This window comes from Hyposmocoma kahamanoa, unplaced genomic scaffold, assembly GCF_003589595.1.
Source record: "Hyposmocoma kahamanoa isolate Upper Pololo Valley unplaced genomic scaffold, ASM358959v1 87, whole genome shotgun sequence".
Classification (NCBI taxonomy): domain Eukaryota; kingdom Metazoa; phylum Arthropoda; class Insecta; order Lepidoptera; family Cosmopterigidae; genus Hyposmocoma; species Hyposmocoma kahamanoa.
In genome coordinates this window covers 12808082-12828059 of record NW_020654422.1, presented here as the reverse complement: position 1 = coordinate 12828059, position 19978 = coordinate 12808082, and the positions used below count along the sequence as shown (strand labels likewise).

At 32.8% G+C, this 19978-nt stretch overlaps 1 protein-coding gene across 3 annotated transcripts in view; it reads left to right on the top strand.

Annotated features, from left to right (window-relative positions):
• LOC113235130 overlaps window positions 1-19978 on the top strand; it is a 60942-nt gene that overhangs the window by 8740 nt on the left and 32224 nt on the right. The window lies entirely within an intron of this gene.

Genomic DNA, 19978 nt, shown 5'->3' with positions numbered 1-19978 from the left:
TATTTAGTTCAGTTGATATAAAAAATAACCATTGGTAAAAAATAACCAAAGTTTTCCCGTAGTAATACGGTTCATTTTTCTTGGGTCGAGCGACAGGGACACTGGCTTTATTTCAGATTTTTTTTTTTACAAATGAAATCAAAGCTATTTCAAAAATGTATATCGTATACTATACCTGTTCTATTTAGTTCAGTTGATATAAAAAATAACCATTGGTATATGTAAAGTACCTATTGAATATAGCGGTTTTCTTGTAAAATTTCGAGATAAGTTTGTGGTTTTTTTTTGTCATGAAATATTTTTAGGAATCGTATTTTCACACCATTTACTAGTCAATTTTACTATATATTTTTTCCAAAGCGATTGATTCTACACTTTCACTGTTATGCGGAATCCACCAAAGGCATTTGGTGTTGCATCGACTCTTATGAGGCATTGATAATGAAATATAAATTATATAAAAAGATTTCGGTTGATATTAAAAATTTGCCATTCACGAGGCTTAAAACTACAGTGAAACAAAAACTATCCGTGGTAGTGACCCGTTTAGCTTTTGCAGATAGTCTTGATCAATGACGCTTGAAGTAAATATTGTAATTGATACATGTATACTAATGTTTATTTACAAAGAGCAACCCCTAGAGTTCCTTGTTCATTCTTCTTAGGGGAATCTGCCTTACGAATGAGCTGTAAAGTTTAATCAATAGGACAATTTTAAGCGAAATTTTGCTTACCTGTGAAATAAAGATTATTTGATAAACTTGCCCTTCATCTGAGCAATTATCAATTTCCTATAAAATGCTTCAGAACTGCACAAAGTTAATACTTAATCGAAAAGATAGTTATAAAATATGTAATCAGTAAACAACATTGGAACAATGATAGTGACTTACGGAGGTGCAGCACCAAAAAGACCAGTTACAGCTAGTGGTAGATGGATTCGACCAAAACAGCCGTGCATTTGAAGAGGCCCTTACGCGCATATCTTTAACCTACGCGACGCATACAATCAAATAATAATATTCGAACAAGCAAAAGACGAACGTCAGTCAACGCAGGTGAAGATGCCTATTTGATGAGCTGGTCCACAGCGCTCCCACTATGGTCTCTGCTGTAACACCTACCAAATTAGAACCAATCACAATTGATTTGACTTGTGAAGATTTGACAAATTGTAATAAAAAGAAATTTAAAAAATATGTTAAAATTAATAAATATATTTCACAAAGCACAAACAAATTAATAAAGAAAATGCAGCATTTTGTAAAAATATAACTTTAAGAAAAGAACCTCAGAACCTGTTGCATGAATTGAGTGATTGTACTCTAAACCTTGAAAAAAAAATAGGCAAAGTTATGAATGTGACACACAGCGTCTTCAGTCAGAATTAGACAGGTTAACAAATTCATTACAGTTCATGACTCAAAAATATAAAAAAGCTTAACAGGAAATTAATGAAAACGCATTGGCTATGGATAAGTCGTTAGATTTATGTAAATATAACAATGATAGATTTGATTCTGTAACAAGCAATCACATTTGTAACTGTGAACAAACAAAAACACAATCTTCCTCGCCCGTGTGTGTCACTGATCCCTATCTATTGCTAGTACAGATACCTTGTATGGAATTAAAAAATACCTCCTTGTCAGCTAGCTCAAACGGAATTCAAAATAATATTGTTATGTACAGCGAAGAAATAGGTAAAAATATAGGTTTACAACTTAACCACCTAGGACTTAAATTAAGAAACATTAGCGTGCTAAGTGCAACTTACTGTAAAATACTAGATAGCATTTTGCCAAGTAAATTTGAGCAAAACACTACATTAATAATATTAATCGGCAGAAGAGAAAAATCTAACAAAAAAGATTTAATACAATATTTTTCACAATTAAATAATTTAATTAATAGAAAGAAATAATTTTGTTCGCTTTTCCCTTCAGCAATAGCCTCACAACAAGTGAAAATATAATTAGGCATAACTTAAATAGAACATTACACAGCCTGACATTTTATTATTATAAATTTCATTTTATGGATTCTAACAATTTTATTAGTAATTATTTTTATTTGACTAAGGATAGATATTACCTTACTAGTTATTTTACGGGACAGATAGCAGAGTTGCTATCGTATTATATTAATACACGTATGATAGTAACAATATTCAGCCAAATCGTTGGCTACCAGACCGGTTGCTTCTATTCAGCAGTGCATTGACATGGTCAGTTCACTGACATTAATCAATCTGTTAAAAATAATTTAATTTCCCGTTATTTAAATTAATTAATAAGACAACGGCGAAATACTCTTGCAATACAGTGACAGTAAAAAACCAACATAAAACTCATAGAAATAAAAAAATTGTATATTACACTTGGTGCACCAAAATATTCAAGCCAAAGAAAGGCAAAGAGTTAGAAATAGAATTATATATTAACTGTAATAATATTGATATTCTTTCTATTACTGAGCACCACTTTTTATCTAAACATCAGTTTATGTTCAGCTTCAACAATCACCAGGTGGCTAGTTCGTGCAGCAGAAAAAAAGCTATTCATGGCGGCTCTTTAATACTAATTAAAAATAATTTAAAATTCAAAGAACGTTCAGATATTGCGAGCCTATATCTATTGAACGGACTATAGAGATATCCTGCATAGAGCTTGAACGGCTTGTTGTATTAAGCGTGTACAGACCCCCTCATTCATCTTACGAATTATTTGAAAAAAGATTAGGTGAAGTTTTAGGCAAATTAAATAATGCAAATAAATATATTGCTGTTTGTGGTGACTTCAATGTTACCTTATTAGAAGATTCCAGTGCTAGCAGTAGGCTCATATCATTTTTCCAATGTCATAATCTTGTGAATCTTTTCTTGGTGCCTACTAGAATAACTTCTACTACAGCCACTTGTTTAGACAACATTTATACTAACGCCGTACCTAGTAATAAACCTATTATAAATAAATTAACGTCTGATCACTGCGGTCAATTGGCCACTTTCAATATAACTGTTGATAAAGTGCCAAAAAAGGATATCACATGTGTTCCGATAAATAATGGTCAACTTAAAGCTTATAGAAATAACATAATGCTTAAACTAACTGACATTCTGTACATTAACGGTCCCAATAAATTGTATAATTCAATTTTCAACACAGTGAAAACTGAACGTGATGTTTTTAAATCCAAATTCATAACCATTAACAATTCATTGAAATTTAGTGATTGGGCGACGACAGTGGGAATTCATAAAAGTAGACAAAGGCTATATGATCTTTACGATGAAAGGACCTATAACACTAGTAACAGTTTTAATGATTTTGTTAGGAAGTATTCTAAATTGTTTAAACGTGTTTGTGTTGCAGCCAAAGCAATGTTTATAAATAATAAAATTAAAAGCAGCGCGAATGTGGTAAAAACGACTTGGAATATTATAAACAGCGGAACTGGAAGTGTCAAACCAATTGTACAAACTTGTAAACACAGACGCAGAAGTTGCTAAAATATTTGAAATTTGTTTTACTGACATTGCAATTTTGACTACTAAGTCGTTAAATTCATCTCCCACCGCCGCTGAACCCTTACTAAAAGAAAATAATGCAGTTAGTATTACTAATTTAAGGTTCCGTCATGTATTTCCAAACGATAATGTTAAAGCATTTAAGTCTGTAGACATAAAAAATACTGCTGGTCTTTGAGTCAGAGTAATTAGTTCTACAGTTGATTGTATTGCGCCTTACTTAGCCTGTGTCTTTAATAAATGTGTTGATGATGGTGTGTTTCCTGACCTCAATAAAAACTAAAGTTATTCCACTTTACCAATCTGGTAGTATTTCTGACCCCACCAATTTCAGACCCATTTCAATACTACCAACACTCAGTAAAATCTTTGAAAAAATGATTCTAAATCAGATAGGTACACATTTCTATAGTAATAACTTAATGTCTCCTAAACAATTTGGTTTCGCTCGGGGTCGCTCTACAACCGATGCTGGTGTTGAGTTGATGAAACATATATTTAATGCATGGGAAGACTCACTTGACGCTATTGGTGTCTTAGGAAACTTCGCCATTATGGTGTGGTGGGACGTGATCTCGACCTTCTTAAATCGTATTTGAGTGGTAGGGTCCAGAGGGTTGATGTTAACGGTACGAAATCATCAGAGTCTGCAATAAGCATGGGTGTCCCTCAAGGTTCAATTCTAGGTCCAATTTTGTTTTTAGTTTATTTTATGACTTACCTAGCCTCATGGAGGGTTTGAAACATGAGATAGTATTGTTTGCTGATGATACTTCATTATTATTTAAAGTTAAAAGGCACCAATGTTCCTACGCCGATGTGAACAACACAATATCTAAAGTAGTTGATTGGTTTGCTATTAACCGCTCACGCGATACATGCAGCCGTAGGCGCATACCACACCTAGAGATGCCGGTGATGATTTTATACCGATTTATCGGATATCGAAGTTATAACAGGTAAAAGAACTAATACTAATTGCTATTTCGGTAACTACTCTAGCAAACCATAAAGTTTTTAATGCCTGGGTCTGTCATATAAAAAAAATAAACAACTTCAAAAATAAGTCACGACAATCATGTGTGTTATTGTTTGGGCTGGTGATTTCGGTGTTTATTTATTGAAAACATACCGTAAGTAGCGTTTTTTAAGTTTACCCTGAATATAAATGTTTATAAACTATACTTTAAGGAGTAATTTTATGGTAAACGTTAGAACCACTCAAACGGAATATTATCATATTTACCCAAGTACACCACAAATTTCATTAGTGCTTTTTAAGTGCAGGATTTGCGGTGTATTACTGCATTTTATTTGAGATGTTTTTGTTGTAGTACGGAGGGTATTTGTTTAGCAATGCAGAATATATATTTTTATTTATAAAAACTTGTATTTAAACTGAATCCTTTTCTAATTTGCGAAACCAAATAGCCGCCATTTTGCGGTAGGATGAGCGCATCGCGTGAGCGGTTAATAACCTGCTTCTTAATGAGAAAAAACAAATTGTGTAAAATTTACATTACCCAATAATAATAACGTACACACTCAACATAGCCCCGCACTAGGGAAACCCTGTGTCGCGGGTGCCATGGACACACACGTAGACAACCACAAATTACACCCAAACTCACGAGAAAAATAAATGTAGGCCATACAAATATTTCTCCCGACCCGGGAATCGAACCTGGGACCTCTGCATGGCAGTCCGGCATGGTAACCGTTCGGCCACAGAGGCAGTTAAAATGTTAGAGAGACGGTTACAAACATTGTAGATAGAAACGGAAAATTGAATCTTGTGGATTCAGTTGCATTTCTATGTATAACTTTTGATGCTAAATTGCAATGGGGTCTACATATAAGTAAGTATCAAAACGGCTCAGCTCTGTAGTGTACGCGATTAAAAAAATAAAGAAACTTTCAGACGTCGAAACCGCTAGATTGGTTCACTTCAGCTACTTTCACAGTCTAATGACATACGGCATTTTCCTTTGGGGTAATGCCGCCGATATCAATAAAATCTTTGTCCTGCAGAAACGTGCGGTTAGGGCAATTTACAAACTGGGCCCCAGAGTATCTGTGAGAGATAAGTTTAAGGAAATTAATATTCTTACACTAGCGACACAGTACATCTATGAAAATGTAATTTATGTTAAGAGGAATAGTAATCTCTTTATGAAAAATAGTGACAGACATAACATTAATATGAGAAATAAAAATAAACTAGCTGTTCTTGATAGTCGTCTTCACAAAGTGACAAATTCATTTAAGGGACAATGTATACGCTTCTATAACACGATTCCGGTTGATATACAAAATTTGCCAATCACGAGGTTTAAAACTATAGTGAAACAAAAACTTTATACTAAAAGTTATTATACAACTTCTGCGTACGACAAAAATCCGTGGTAGTAACCCATTTAGCTCATGGAGGTGGTCTCGATCTCTGATGTTTGAAAGCAAAACAATAAATATATTGTAAATTAAACATTTTTTTTATTGAATTGATATTCAATTAGTTTTTGTGAAATTACTCCACTAGTTTGTTATAATTATTAATACAAAGATCGAACACTCAGAAATAATTCCTTCGATCCGGTCGGATTCGAACCGACGTCTTCTAGCATACCGTGGCAGACGCTATACTAACTAAGCCACGGAACGAACCAACGGACCTCACGAATTCTTCTATGTGCTTGCGTCGTGTCTTTGTATTTGGTTTTTCAACGACTTTTTAGTCGTAGCGCCATCTATGAGAAATCTATGAAAGATTTATCACCCAGTTAGTACCTTTACAGCTACCAGTCCTGGCGAGAAATGTCGATATTCACTGTATTAATAATTTTTTTTTTATAATAATATTGTAAATGTTGAATGCGTACAAATGGTATTTACAAAGAGCAACTCCTAAAATTTCTTGCTCATTCTTCTCAGGGGAATCTGTCTTACAAATGAGCGGTAGAGTTTAACCAATGTGACGATTTCAACTGTAATAATGCTTACCTATGAAATAAAGATTATTTTGATTTTGCTTAAATTCAGCCAAATTAAAATAGCACGGAATTAAATCAAAATATGGACCTATCGGATTGCTGCCCTCGGGCTATTTCGAAATTGGGTGTACGTTTTCAGAAGACCGTTGATTGAAACGTATGCAATGAAGCCAAATAAAATAATAACTTCAGCTTTATTACGACAACCTACGATATATCCGTCTTTATTTAAGCAAAATTTCATATGTGCCAATAAATTTGAAAAATTATAATGTATTCCGAAATTAATTATCAGTATAAGGATTTAAATTAATGAAATTAATATTAAAAGCACAACATAGAACAATCAATTTGATATATAAAGAACTCGACCTTATAAAGGTCGATAATGTTTGCCTAATTAGGTTAAAGGATTCAGTGATAGTTAATTTATTAGCATCTGAATAAAACAAAATGATCTTCGATATTTAAATAGAATACGTGATTTCGATTCCATCGCAAGCTTAATTTTGTCAACTCGTATCCTCCAACAAAGAATTCCTTAAAACAAAATCTTTTTACATATTCATCAGATATTTTCGAGTTTGGTAAAGACGCAAAGAAAAAACTTGACTGAATATTGCCACAAAAAGACAGTCACGTGTTATGTAAATCAAGAGGGATAAGTTTTGAGAAATTCGTTCCACTTCCCTTTTTAGGTGTGATGTAGGGTGAGTATGAATTTTTAAATTGATGGATACGCATATATTTGTCATTACCATCGTCAACACGTTATACCACTTGTAGGCTAGTCTCTTCTAATTGAAACTTGAAACGTTTTCAAGGGTTGTGAACCTTCTACGACGTGCAGGTTTATAACGATGTTTTCTTTTACCGTTAGCGAGTGGTATTGCTATTAAACATTCACAATGTATGTAGAAATTTAAGTTAAATGTAATTTTTTTTTTAATTTAATATTATAATTATTAATACAAAGACCGAATACTCAGAAAAAAATCCTTGGAAGGAATGGAAAGGAAAGGATTTTCTGAGTTTTCGATCTTTGTATTAATAATTATAACAAACTAGTGGAGTAATTTCACAAAAACTAATTGAATATCAATTCAATAAAAAATTATTTAATATTATAACTTAGAAATTTAAGTTATAATATTAATTTATGGTATATACAAGTTACCACAAGACCTCGTACCCCGACCTCATTATTAAAAAGTAACCACAGAACAATTAATACAGTAGAAGTGGTTAGTTAGCATCTGACGCGTGCAAACAGTGGGTCTCGTTAGACCTACTTGAGCTCTGTCCGCCATTTTCACTTTGTATGGTGTGGGTTTTGTCATCCTTTCGCGCAAATTCTCTAAAATCGTAGAAAAATGCCTTATTCTGATGTTTTGGAGTACAAGCACCAAAAATATTATCCGTAGTAGTATTTCATATCATCGGTAAGTCTTATTTTAATAAATTTTAAATTTTTCTGTTTAACTATTTGTTCAGGTTGTTCGTCGTAGTCCAGCTACTAGCTGCAAGATGGCAGCACGTTGAATAATTTTTCATTGTAAAATCAAAACATCATAACTTGCAATAAAGGTATTGAACTTTCAACGATATAGCGATTGGGTAAAGTTTAAATTATATTAACAGTCTTACATCCTTTTAAATTAGAAACTATGACCAATAAGTATCAAGATTTTATAGTGTTTATCATTTGTTTGTGTGCGTTTTGGCTACAGCGGTTTCGATAGTAATCGAGGCCTAAGGTACTTCCACTGTTTTTTTTTTCATCCGTGCATGCAACTATTTAGCCACGGGTTGCCAACGTTCTTATATTTTGCCAGCGGTGTAAACAAATATTATGAAATATTATGAAAAAAATGTTCGCAACTGTTTTTGAAGTCAATATTTAAAGAACCTCGAACATGTACCTCTGCCTTACAAAAAGCTACATGTTACTCACTGGAGTGACTGGACTGGTCTTATTTTAACTAACGCAATCGACATTTGAGTTATTTATGAGTCCATACAACCTCAAATAGCTTTGGGTGATTCCACATAACAACACTAAAACCATCACTTTGGAAAAAATATACATATGGTACAATGCAATATACGGTGTCAAAACATCATTCCTAAACATTTTTCACGATAGAAAAGAAACACAAACTTACCTCGAAATTTGACAAGAAAACCGCTGTATTCAATAGGTACGTTACAAATACCAATGATTTTTTTAATATCAACTGAACGAAATAGAACACGTATAGTATAAGATATCTTCATTCAAATAGCTTTAATATCGTTTGTGAAAAAAATAAAATAAAGCCAGTGTCCCTGCCACTTGACCCGCGCAACAGAACCGATTCAGTTCAGGAAAAATTTGAAGTTGAAACGAGATCTACAACCTAAAATAAACATGTTTTTGTATCTTATTTAGTTTCAGTTTTATTAAAAGAGCGGTATAGGTTACTTGCAATCTCTGTTTCGTAACATATTTTAATTAAAAAAAGCAAATAATAAGAACTTTACCCGTTCAAAATTAGAAGTTAAAAGAAAAATAAAATTTTCCAATTCACTAAACTCTGCTCGCATTTTTTACAATAACAAGTAATTATACTTTTAGAATTTACTCTTCATTATTCCTAATATTGTATAAATTCATTCGTTTTTAATTAAAGTGTTTAACATTTTTAAGATTTGTACGGGAAATGATAATTTTATTTAATTGTCTCGTAAAATTTCTCTAATGAATAAAAAACATGGTGCTTAATTATCTGGGTGCAATGGTAATAAATATATATGTAGTAGCAGTAGAGCTACTGGTGAAAGAGTTTGTCCAGGGAAGTGCTACCAGTTTCCCTACTTCTGCCAGCAAGCAGTAACGTGAATATTACGGCGTTCCGGTTTTGAAGGACTAGGGTGCTAATGAAATTACAGGCACATGGGACCTGTCAACTTATGTCTCAGGGTAACGGGCACAGTGCCAGTGCCCCTCAGATCTTTGTGATTTAAAGCTATGAGTGGCACTGAAACTTTACGAACAAACGTGTCGCTTACCACCAGGCCCACGACTTGTTCGTCTCGTCACTTGATGTCATAAAAAAAAAACAAAGTGATATGTCATACACTCGGGTCCGAATCCTGTCAAATCGAAGGATTTTTTCTTTGGGTTCGATCTTTGTATTCATAATTATAACAAACTAACAGAGTAATTTCATAGAAAATAAATGAATATCAAAATATTCATTCAAATCAATAATAAAAAAATATCCTTCGACTGTTATTGATAACAGTTTCACCTTAAGGTGAAAAGAAATTTATTCGTTTTTCAATAGATTTTTTTAATGTCTTTTGTACAAAGTAAGTTATTTAACTTTCCTTTTAAGTATGTTTTTTACCTCAAAATACCAAAAGTGCGAAAAAATATTTTTGCTGCTTTTTACAACATGATATTTTTGGTATCACAATGTTTTGATTTGACACGGTACCAGTGGTATGCAATGTGTAGTCACCCCAGTGTACAGCAAACTTTTAACTCTCTCGGCAGTCACTTTAAAAATTCAGTGACATCGCAGAGTGCCTATTAACATTAAGTAAGTCGCGATCACTTTCAAACTTTGAATTATTCCTTGAAATTTGACATTGGAGACCTCTTTCGCGGGGATTATGGAAATCGATGCACTTCATACGAGTAGCAAATAGAAAGAGATTTGAAATTTGTGACTAATATATGGTCTGTTGAAAGGTAAAACCACACAAGTGACATTTTCCACAAAAAGTCTTTAATTTATATAGCTAAGGTAAGAAAATCACTATCTTTCTGCACGTGAAGCTCAATAGCAAAAACGCTATAAATTTAATAAAAGTTGTGGAAAACCTTTAAGCAGGCGATATATTAATATTGATTCTGTTGGTTACACTAAAATATAATTATAAAAAAACCGACCTTAAAAGTTCGTGGAATCAAATCTATTTGCCAAGTTTTATTAAAATAGTTCATACTTCAAATTTAAATGGGACCAATACTGAGTATCTTCTTTCCAACAAAAAGGAATCATCAAAATCGGTTCACTATTGGCGGAGCAATCGCGTAATATACACAACAAAAAAATACAGTCGAATTGAGAACCTCGTCTTTTTTTGTAGTCGGTTAAAAATCTGTTGAGCTAAGGGTAAAATTAACTTAAGCTATAATTTCTACTTGATGTCATTTTAGTGGGAAATGTCGACGCGTCCTTATCCTTTATAGTTTAAAATATCATTTGCAATAAAAAAACGCTATTTAGGTAAAAATGTCGCTTACATACTATTATGTAGTAACCATATTATAATGGTTACTAGTATGTGTTACTATAGTCTATTCAAGTTAGCGACCTAGTATAGGCTCCTCTCTTTCGCACTACTTCATAAAAATGATAAGGACACAAGATAAAGTACAAGGTACAAGGTAAAGTGCGTAAATGCGTGCGTGTTTAAAAAATAAAACAGCAATGTTTTTTTAATTCATTTTTGTTATAATTTTTTCAATAATGATATTTTAAAAAGAAGTGGAAGAAGCTCTTACGAAAAATTAAAATGAAAATAGTTTTATTTCTTTTTCAGAAAACTTAAATAAGAGTAACAATTGGATCTTCCTAGGAGGTATCATATACCTGTATTAGAAAAGCCTGCTCTTCCAATATTCTTTAGTTAGTAGTTAACCTTAATTAATTGCAATAATGTACTAAAAGTAATGTACAAAACTGAAGAATTTGTGTTGGAGTGGGATAGTTTTTCGTGAGGTAATAATAATAATAATAACATCACCCGTTAGGGTGTTCCCAAGATAATAATAACAATAATAATAATACGGAAACAATAAAGGTGGAATATTGTACGTTTCATAATGTCATCATTATCATCACTCTTGGTAGACGAGGTAACGATACCAAATTCTTGATTTTAATCTTGAGTCACTTATCGGCAAATCGGCACGCATGAATTCAATGCCAGAAGCATACTAGGACAACCACACCATTGCCTGGACACAAACAAAGGGATTCCCTGTACTGTTAGTACCAACAAAAGTGAGAAATTACAGGCACATGGGACTTGTCAACTGTGTCTCAGGGTGACGCGTGCAGTGGTAGCGCCTCTCAGCTCTTTGCAATTTAAAGCTCTGAGTATCACTGTAACTGTTAAGGACAGGCGTGTAACTTATCATCAGGAGCACGACTTGTTCGTCCCGTCACTTGATGTTGTAAAAAAAACCAGAACAACGGAATTTACATCACACCTCTAGCCGGAACACACAAATCAGAATCAATTTAGAAAAGTGCATTTCCCATGTTAATCTATCAGGAATCAAACCCGGGACATCCTCCACAGTTGAAACCCTTGGGCCAGCAAGGTCGTCAGCAACACTATAAAGCTAAAAGACGACATACTATTACGATGAAAACATATATTATTTAAACTAAAGTCCTCCTCAACAAAGATTAAAGATTACCTTAACACGTACCCTTAAGAAGTCAAAACTTGTATTCTTAACTTGACGTCATTATCTTACAAAATAATAAGAGCAGACAATAGCCGCATATTGTACTAAGCTAAAAAATGGCGCGTGCTCACGAGAGCGAGTATCCTGTCGGTTAGAAAAACTGAACACCTTTGCCGGTATATGTAACGATTAGCAGTAACACAATTATGAATTAAGTAAGAATGAAACAAACTATTCAGGCGTAGACAATAATGAACAGCCGAATGCACGTAAAAATAAACCATGATAATTATTAGTCTTAAAATCTGCGATTATAAATAAATAAAATAAATTTCAGACAACATCATATACGTTGCTCTGATTCCGAAGTAAGTAACTAAAGCACTTGTGTTATGAAAATCGGAAACAACTACGGTACCTCAATAGGTGTTTGTTTGACCCGAGGCAATATAAAAGTTAGTTTTGTACACTGACCCGACCGGTGACGGAATCCGGGGCCTCAGAGATGGTGACGACCATGAGAACCGGTCTTTAAGACACTCGACCACAGAGGCCGTCTAAATAGAAGAAGAATGGGTTTAATAAGTTTGAAAGTATTTCATAATTCACTATAGATGAAATACATTTGTATATATATATATATATATATATATATATATATATATATATATTATAATATATAATAACAATAAATAAATAATAATATTAAATACTTCGGTACATACTTTTAAAGGAACAAAAAATTTTTTCTAATTTGCATTTCGCCAGCTTAATTTCATATTCGTAATTTGAATAATATTCTTCTTACTGTATCGATAGCATACACTATAAAGTTGGCTATCGTGGTAAAAGAACTTACTAATCGGCGTAAAGTACTCGTCGATTGTTGCCCAGTGTGCGCCAGATATACTGTGGCCCAAGCATGAACATTTCAATCCTACGTCACGTTTTCGAAACGTTTTTACTATACGAAAACGTATAAATACTATACTTTCACGGACTATTATGTAAAAAATTTATTCGTGCAACCGTTTTCGTACAATATTTTACGTAGATTTCACCTTTACTACACGATGACGATATGAAGGCAAACTTCAAAGTTTGTGCTGAGATTTTAGTACCAAATACGCTCACAGGTGCGCTATTCCAATTGTCATACAAATTGTCTCGATGGCGATACGATAACGTTACTACTCGATTTTAGGTGAAAGTTCGAGCTTGGGCCACTGAAAAGGGATGGGATGTCTTGAATAATAAAACAAACTACCTCTAACAAATATATACTGTGCATATACTAAAAAAACAGAGCACCTTTGTGCTGTCAGTAATGCATCGGACCGTGAACACACGTCTTGCGCGTGCCATACAAGGGCTTTAAACCCACTATTAATGTTCTAAGAGCATTTTAATTTTTGATCGCTCTTTAATGTTATTATTTTAATTGTTCACTTTAAAGTTTGGCTTCTGTTAGACGCTTCAAAATACTAGATGATACGTTTGCGAACAATATTAATTAATTATACGTATAATAAAAGAAGCTCTAAGAAGAAGACGAATTGATGTTGCATTTGATTATCATGCCCACAGAACAATAAATACAGTGGAAGTGGTTAGATACCGTCAGACGCGTGCCAACATTAGGTCTCGAAAGACCTAATTGTAAATTCTCTAAAATCGCAGAAAAATGCCTTATTGTGCAAAAATGATAGCTGCACCAAAAAATTACTAGCATTAGTATTTCATATCATCGTAAGTCTTATTTCAATAAATGTTCAATTTTCTGTTTTTCGAATTGATTCAAATGTTAATCGTTGGTCGTAGTTCAAGTACTAGCCGCAAGATGGCAGCACGTTGAATAAAATTTCAATGTAAAATCAAAACGTAACTTGCAACAAATGTACTGAAATTTCAATGATATAGCGACTGGGTAAAGTTTAAATTATATTAACAATCCAGAATTAGTTACATCTTTTTCAATTAGAAACTATTTATTACCCACCATTATTAAGATTTCGTAGTGTTTATCATTTGTTTTGGCGACAGCGGTTCTGATAGTAATCGGGGCTTAAGACATTTCCATTGTTTTTTTTTTCTTCTGTGACCATGCTACATGCTACAATTCAGATATAAATATACGCGTAAATCCTAAATGTAAATAAAATGACGAGCTTTATAAAATTTGTTTTAATTTTATTTACGCCGCAGCCCTGAATAATGTTTGCGGTTTTATCGCATCCCAAAATCGTCTACTAACTTACCCACCCACTATACTTTCCATAAAGATGTTTAACCAAATTATTTAGACAACAACCATTGCGAAATTCGAAAATCCGTAATACTTTTAGGATTAAAAAATTATAACTATCTAATATGTATGTATATATGTAGCTCCAGTCTGCTCATAAAAATTTTTCCTTATTATTAATAAATTTTCTAATTTTTGAAGTGCTTATTTTAATTTATGAATATTGCTCTTTATTAAAGATAATATTGACCATTTTGCTGTGTGACACATAGAAAAAATGTATTTAGTAATTTGAATGTTTTTATTCGTAACGCTGAGTATAAAAAAATTGATAACTCTATAAAGTTACTTAAATAAAACATCTCTACAAGTTTATTTTGTAACACCTATAATTACTGCAGTGGAACATCACGCACGCGTCGTCATACTTGATGCTTCTCACATTTTCCTGTTCTTTCAAACCTGTTGATTTTTATCATCTTCTCTCTTTCTCGTTCTTTACCTTTCTCCCTTCTTTACGGGGTTATAGGCACGTGGCAGGATGTTTGGTAATATTGAGTTAATTAATCGTATGTAACGGTGAAGTTAGCTGAGCTGTTTTTAAAATTGGGCCAATAGAAATTTTCAGAAGTTTTACAAAAGTTTTGGCATTAACAACTACCAAATACCGATATTATGAAGAATTTTCAAGATGCACTTAATGCAACACTAGTAATGTAGCTGATGTAACGAAACGTAAAGCGTGACAGTGTCCGTAAAAATAACGAAAAACGCTGTACTGTCTATTCATAGCCAAACTAATATTGCAATATGTCCACGTATTCTTTTCTGTTTCTAAAAGTCGCCTAATAACAATACCTGCAAGTAATGCACCGGTTGCACTGCCAGCCGAAGTTTCGCATCACTGCCCACCCCTGTCACGCTATAGTTGCGGCTAAATATTCGTAACAATCTTTTGTATGGTTTTCGATAATAACGAGTACTACTTTGCAGAAATCAACTGATAATGAGTCATTACAATTCTATTATGCATATTAAAAATGAGATTTTTTATCAGTTCTGGCATTTTCTTTTCAAATACTTGAAAATATATTTGTTTTACATACAAAGTTTTTTTAATAATATATCAATGTCTTTGCTGTGAGATAAAATTGAAAGAAATTATTTAAAAAAATCGCTTATAAAAATTTATTTGTTACAGGTTTGAACGTAGCATCACTCTATGTTATTTTCGGTAGGTACATAATTAGTTTTGAAATGAAACTTTGACTAAATTTTTTTTACAATATCAAGTGACGGGACGAACAAAACGGTAAGCAAGTAAGGTGGCAGTACTTCCCTGTACTACCTCTTTCACATTGGGTGTTTACATACCTACTGTTGTTTTTTCCAAATTCCATAACACAAGTTACTTAGTAATTAGTTACTTATTTTGGGATCAGCGCAACGTATGTCGTGTTATCTAATTGACTTAGTTTGCTTCATTTCTGTTTCAAGAGGGTTTTGTAAGCCTGACATTGTTTCTTAATGTTAAAACTAAATGACGTAATCGCCAACATACACTGCACATTATTTGAAAAAACTTAGCGGGACACACATTCGAGACGAAACCTAAACCCCAACTGTTCTTCCCTTTACGAGGCTATCACATCCCACTTCCCCGCTTCTCAACTCGTTAGAAAACAGTATGTTTTCTCCCTCACTGTGGTCGATCCTTCGTGACTAAAGATCGTAATCATTTTGGTGTACAATTTTACAAGAACGAACTAAACTCTTCTATCAGATTCTATCCACAGTCCACCGCAACGTAAATTGAAACACATTGGACTTTTATTTTGGTCCGTCCATCTATTTGGGAATAGAATCAGCGCTCTTTATCTTTTACAGAAAAAAATCAAACCTTCCGTTAAATACAGTTCACTGTGGGGCAATTTAGAATTGCACCACACACCCACACGCACACCCACACACACTGTATCTAAATAGGGAGTGCCCTGTTGTCACGGTAAATAACTTTGATAATATGAGCATTTCCCTTTTTGCGTAGTTCCTACAGCAGTCTATGAGAAAGTAACTAACAACGGTTGTATAATGGATGTACCAGGACGTACCTTGTTATACCAAGAAATATACATATAGTACTATAAGTAACCTAGTTTCTCATCATTCATTATATTATAAGAAGCTCACGGAATAAAGGAAAGCATTTTACTTTAACATCATGTTATGTATTTATTGTGTTTATCTCAGCTTTAACTATAATAAATATAATAATCTCAGGAAGCATCCAATCTAATTTCAAAGACAACCCATATCGTATAACAGAGAAAATTGAACGAATAGTCGCAGCTCATCGGAAAGCACGAAACAATATTCGGACAGAATTGGGAAACCGGTATTCTCGGCCGATGTTATGATGTTTCCGTAAGAAAGGAAGCCTAATTCTCCCCGCACGATGCGACGACGCTCCAATTCCATACCAGATTATTTAGGATCAACATAAAAGGGTTTCGTGTTGATGAATTCTTGTTTTATGTGAACAACATTTTAATGAAAGTGTTTATAGGTAATAAGTTTTAGCTCTGAAGCAAAAATTTAGCAAAATTATTAGAAACTACTAATTGAAATATCTCTACCGTCTCAGATATTGTAATAAGAATACCTATTTAACCGTCTTGCGAACAAAATTGATACTCTGATCAGAACTCATAAAAGCAACCTTTTTTTCACTTATAACACATATACATATTTTAACACTGCGAAGTGATTAATCGTTCTACATGCAATATAAAAACTAGAAGCAACAAAAGGAAAAAAGGAAAGTATTCAATTTCCGTTCTACTCTAAACGTGCCATATCACAACTTCAAACACTTGACTTTTTTTATAAGTTAATGTTTTTATTGGACCCTAAAACCAATAAAGAAAGCATTGATGACATTTATAAAGTGGTCCCGTATTCTCAGTAAAATGTGAAGGTCTCGAGAGTGAAACAGTTATATTAATATTTATTCAGATTCTGCCTTTTCTAAATTGAGTTCTATTTATTATTTTAAATCTTGCAAATTAATAAAATTGTGAATTTAATTTATTACGAAATATGCAAATGAAACTGAATGAATATCAATTTTTTACCATATTAGTGATTAAGTAACATTCATTTATAATTTTAATTAATAAATGAATTTATTTTTGGAAAATTATTCGGCAATATATAATCAGACGGCAATTTACAAACTAGCAAAAGATATATCATAGAGTTCTTAGATTTTCGCGATTTTTTACACACATGGTAAAAGAAATAATTTTTTTCGACTGTAACAAAAAACAAATATATGCGATTTAGATCCGAAAAAATAGTTTTATTTCCTATGGCAAAAAACCTTTTTTTTTTCAAATGGTACAAATTCAAAATGTACAGGACGATTTTACGATTTTTTTTGATTGTCATATTTTTAAAACCACTGCCGAATTTGTGTAATGTTATAGTGCATAAATTGTTTAAGACGGCGACTGAAACCACCTTCGTATAATCCCTTAAAAACGATAGAAGTACGTAAGATGGATTAAAGTAACAAAAAATAATTTTCATTATAATTTGACGAAAAACGACCTTTGTATTAATAATTATAACAAACTAGTACAGTAATTATACAAAAAAAATTTAATATCTATTCAATACAAAATTAAAATTTTCATTACTTTGGAAAATGAGTAGAAAAAAAAATGTTTTTCACTATGTTATTTTGTTTCTTTAATGGCTATTAATTATCGAAATTATAATGCATGATAAAATCTAGACGAATTATGAATTTCTAACCTGCCTTAGCCAGGTAGTTGATAGCCACCGGCTAGAACCCTCCAAGAAAACATATAATGCGTTGGTACAGTAGAGTATGATACAGAATTATAAGAAGAATTAAACATATTTTTAGATTTTAATAAGCAGCTTTCACAAGGTCCCGACAGCAGATATAGAGTATAGGTACATATTCGGACAAGGTTTGTTTGGGGAATGTCGAGGGTACGCTTAATTTTTTGTCCCACTCATCGGAATTTCACCCTTTGGGTATCCATTATTATTAACAAATGTCCGGAACATGTACGTACTCGTTCTGACAAATTGCTTTTTCCTAAATGTGTAGGCAGAATTCCGTTTGAATATGTACGAGTATATAATACATCTTTACATCCATCGGGGTGTGACGATATGTACTAACAGACGCTTTAATTAAAATTGAATTGAAGCATATATGTTCGAAATAATGTGGTAAAGCAACCATACTTATAAATACTTGTTAGGTTTTTATTCCCAAACAAAGACCACAAAAAAACGTTTGTTGGGTAAAACAACAAGTTCCATCCAGGGACGTATTGCCACCTTATCTATTTCTGCCGCCAAGCGTGAGATGTGAGCATTACTGCGTTCCGGTTGGGAAGGGTAAGGGAGCACGTGAAATTACAGGCACATGGGACTATTCAACTTATCATCTCAGGATGACGAGCACAGTGGCAGTGCCCCTTAGATCTTCGGAATTAAAAGCACTAAGTGGTGCTGCAATTGTTATGGAATGGCGTGTCGCTTACCACCATTTTTATACTCAAAAATTTAACAATGTTTATAGATATATTTCTGTATGTGAAATAATAGCACATCACACATGCAACTGACAGCCTATACAAAATTATGCTTTTATTTTTTTTGTCTTGCTGCATTTTAGTGACGCTATGTGATATTTCGGCTCTATAGTGCATTAGACCCAGCATTATTATTAATAATAATAATAATAATAATAATAATAATAATAAAAGCTTTATTTATCTACATTAAATAATAATTTAGCCTTAAATAACATAATCTGAAGTTACACATGTAGATAAAAAGGCAAGAGTCTCAGCTTGAGCTGTTTTTCAAACTTAATTTTTTTGGTGAAACGCTACATTTAATTCTGTAATATTAATAATATAATAATTCTGACGTGTCTCGACAAGCTCCAGTAAAATGACTAAAGTATACAATTTAAACTTAAAGCTATGATTACATTGTCATAATGGTACCAAATCCACATAAAATATTTCATTTCAAAATACATGAAGTATAGATAAGGATGAACTGCACACATAATAACAATAAATAGTGAAAAATTACAATATATATAAATAAATAAATAAATAAAGAACAAAAATAAAAATATGCATAAATCCGCTGGACGACACTACATCCAATTACTAGCAGAACTTTGCTTTGAAAGTAACCAAAGCCTGCATTTCCTTTTGAAAGTGTAAGAAGACTTCAAATTCCTTATTGGAGGAGGCAAATCATTCCAACACTTAGATGCAGCAAATTTGAAACTACCGCGATAAACCGTTAGTCTAGGAGTTGGTGATATCTGTAAAGTAGGATACCGTATCGATCGTACATTGCCATCAGCCCCGTCGTTCCAATGCAACTTTTTAGCTAAATAGGAGTGCATGATTTCCTCAAATTATGAACGAATGTATTTAATTTCAATACTCTACGGTTTGTCATGTTTAAAATATTGAATGTATTGAGATATGGAGTAATGTCTGCACGTGGAGGTACCTCATAACAGTACCTAATGCATGAATTTTGAACTCTTTGAATTTTCTTTTCGAATTTTTTCAGTAAACAAGGCCCGTATACTATGTCTCCATAATCAAGATGAGACAGCACTAGACCGTCTATTAATCTTTGCTTTACTTCCGTAGTCAGAAAAGGTC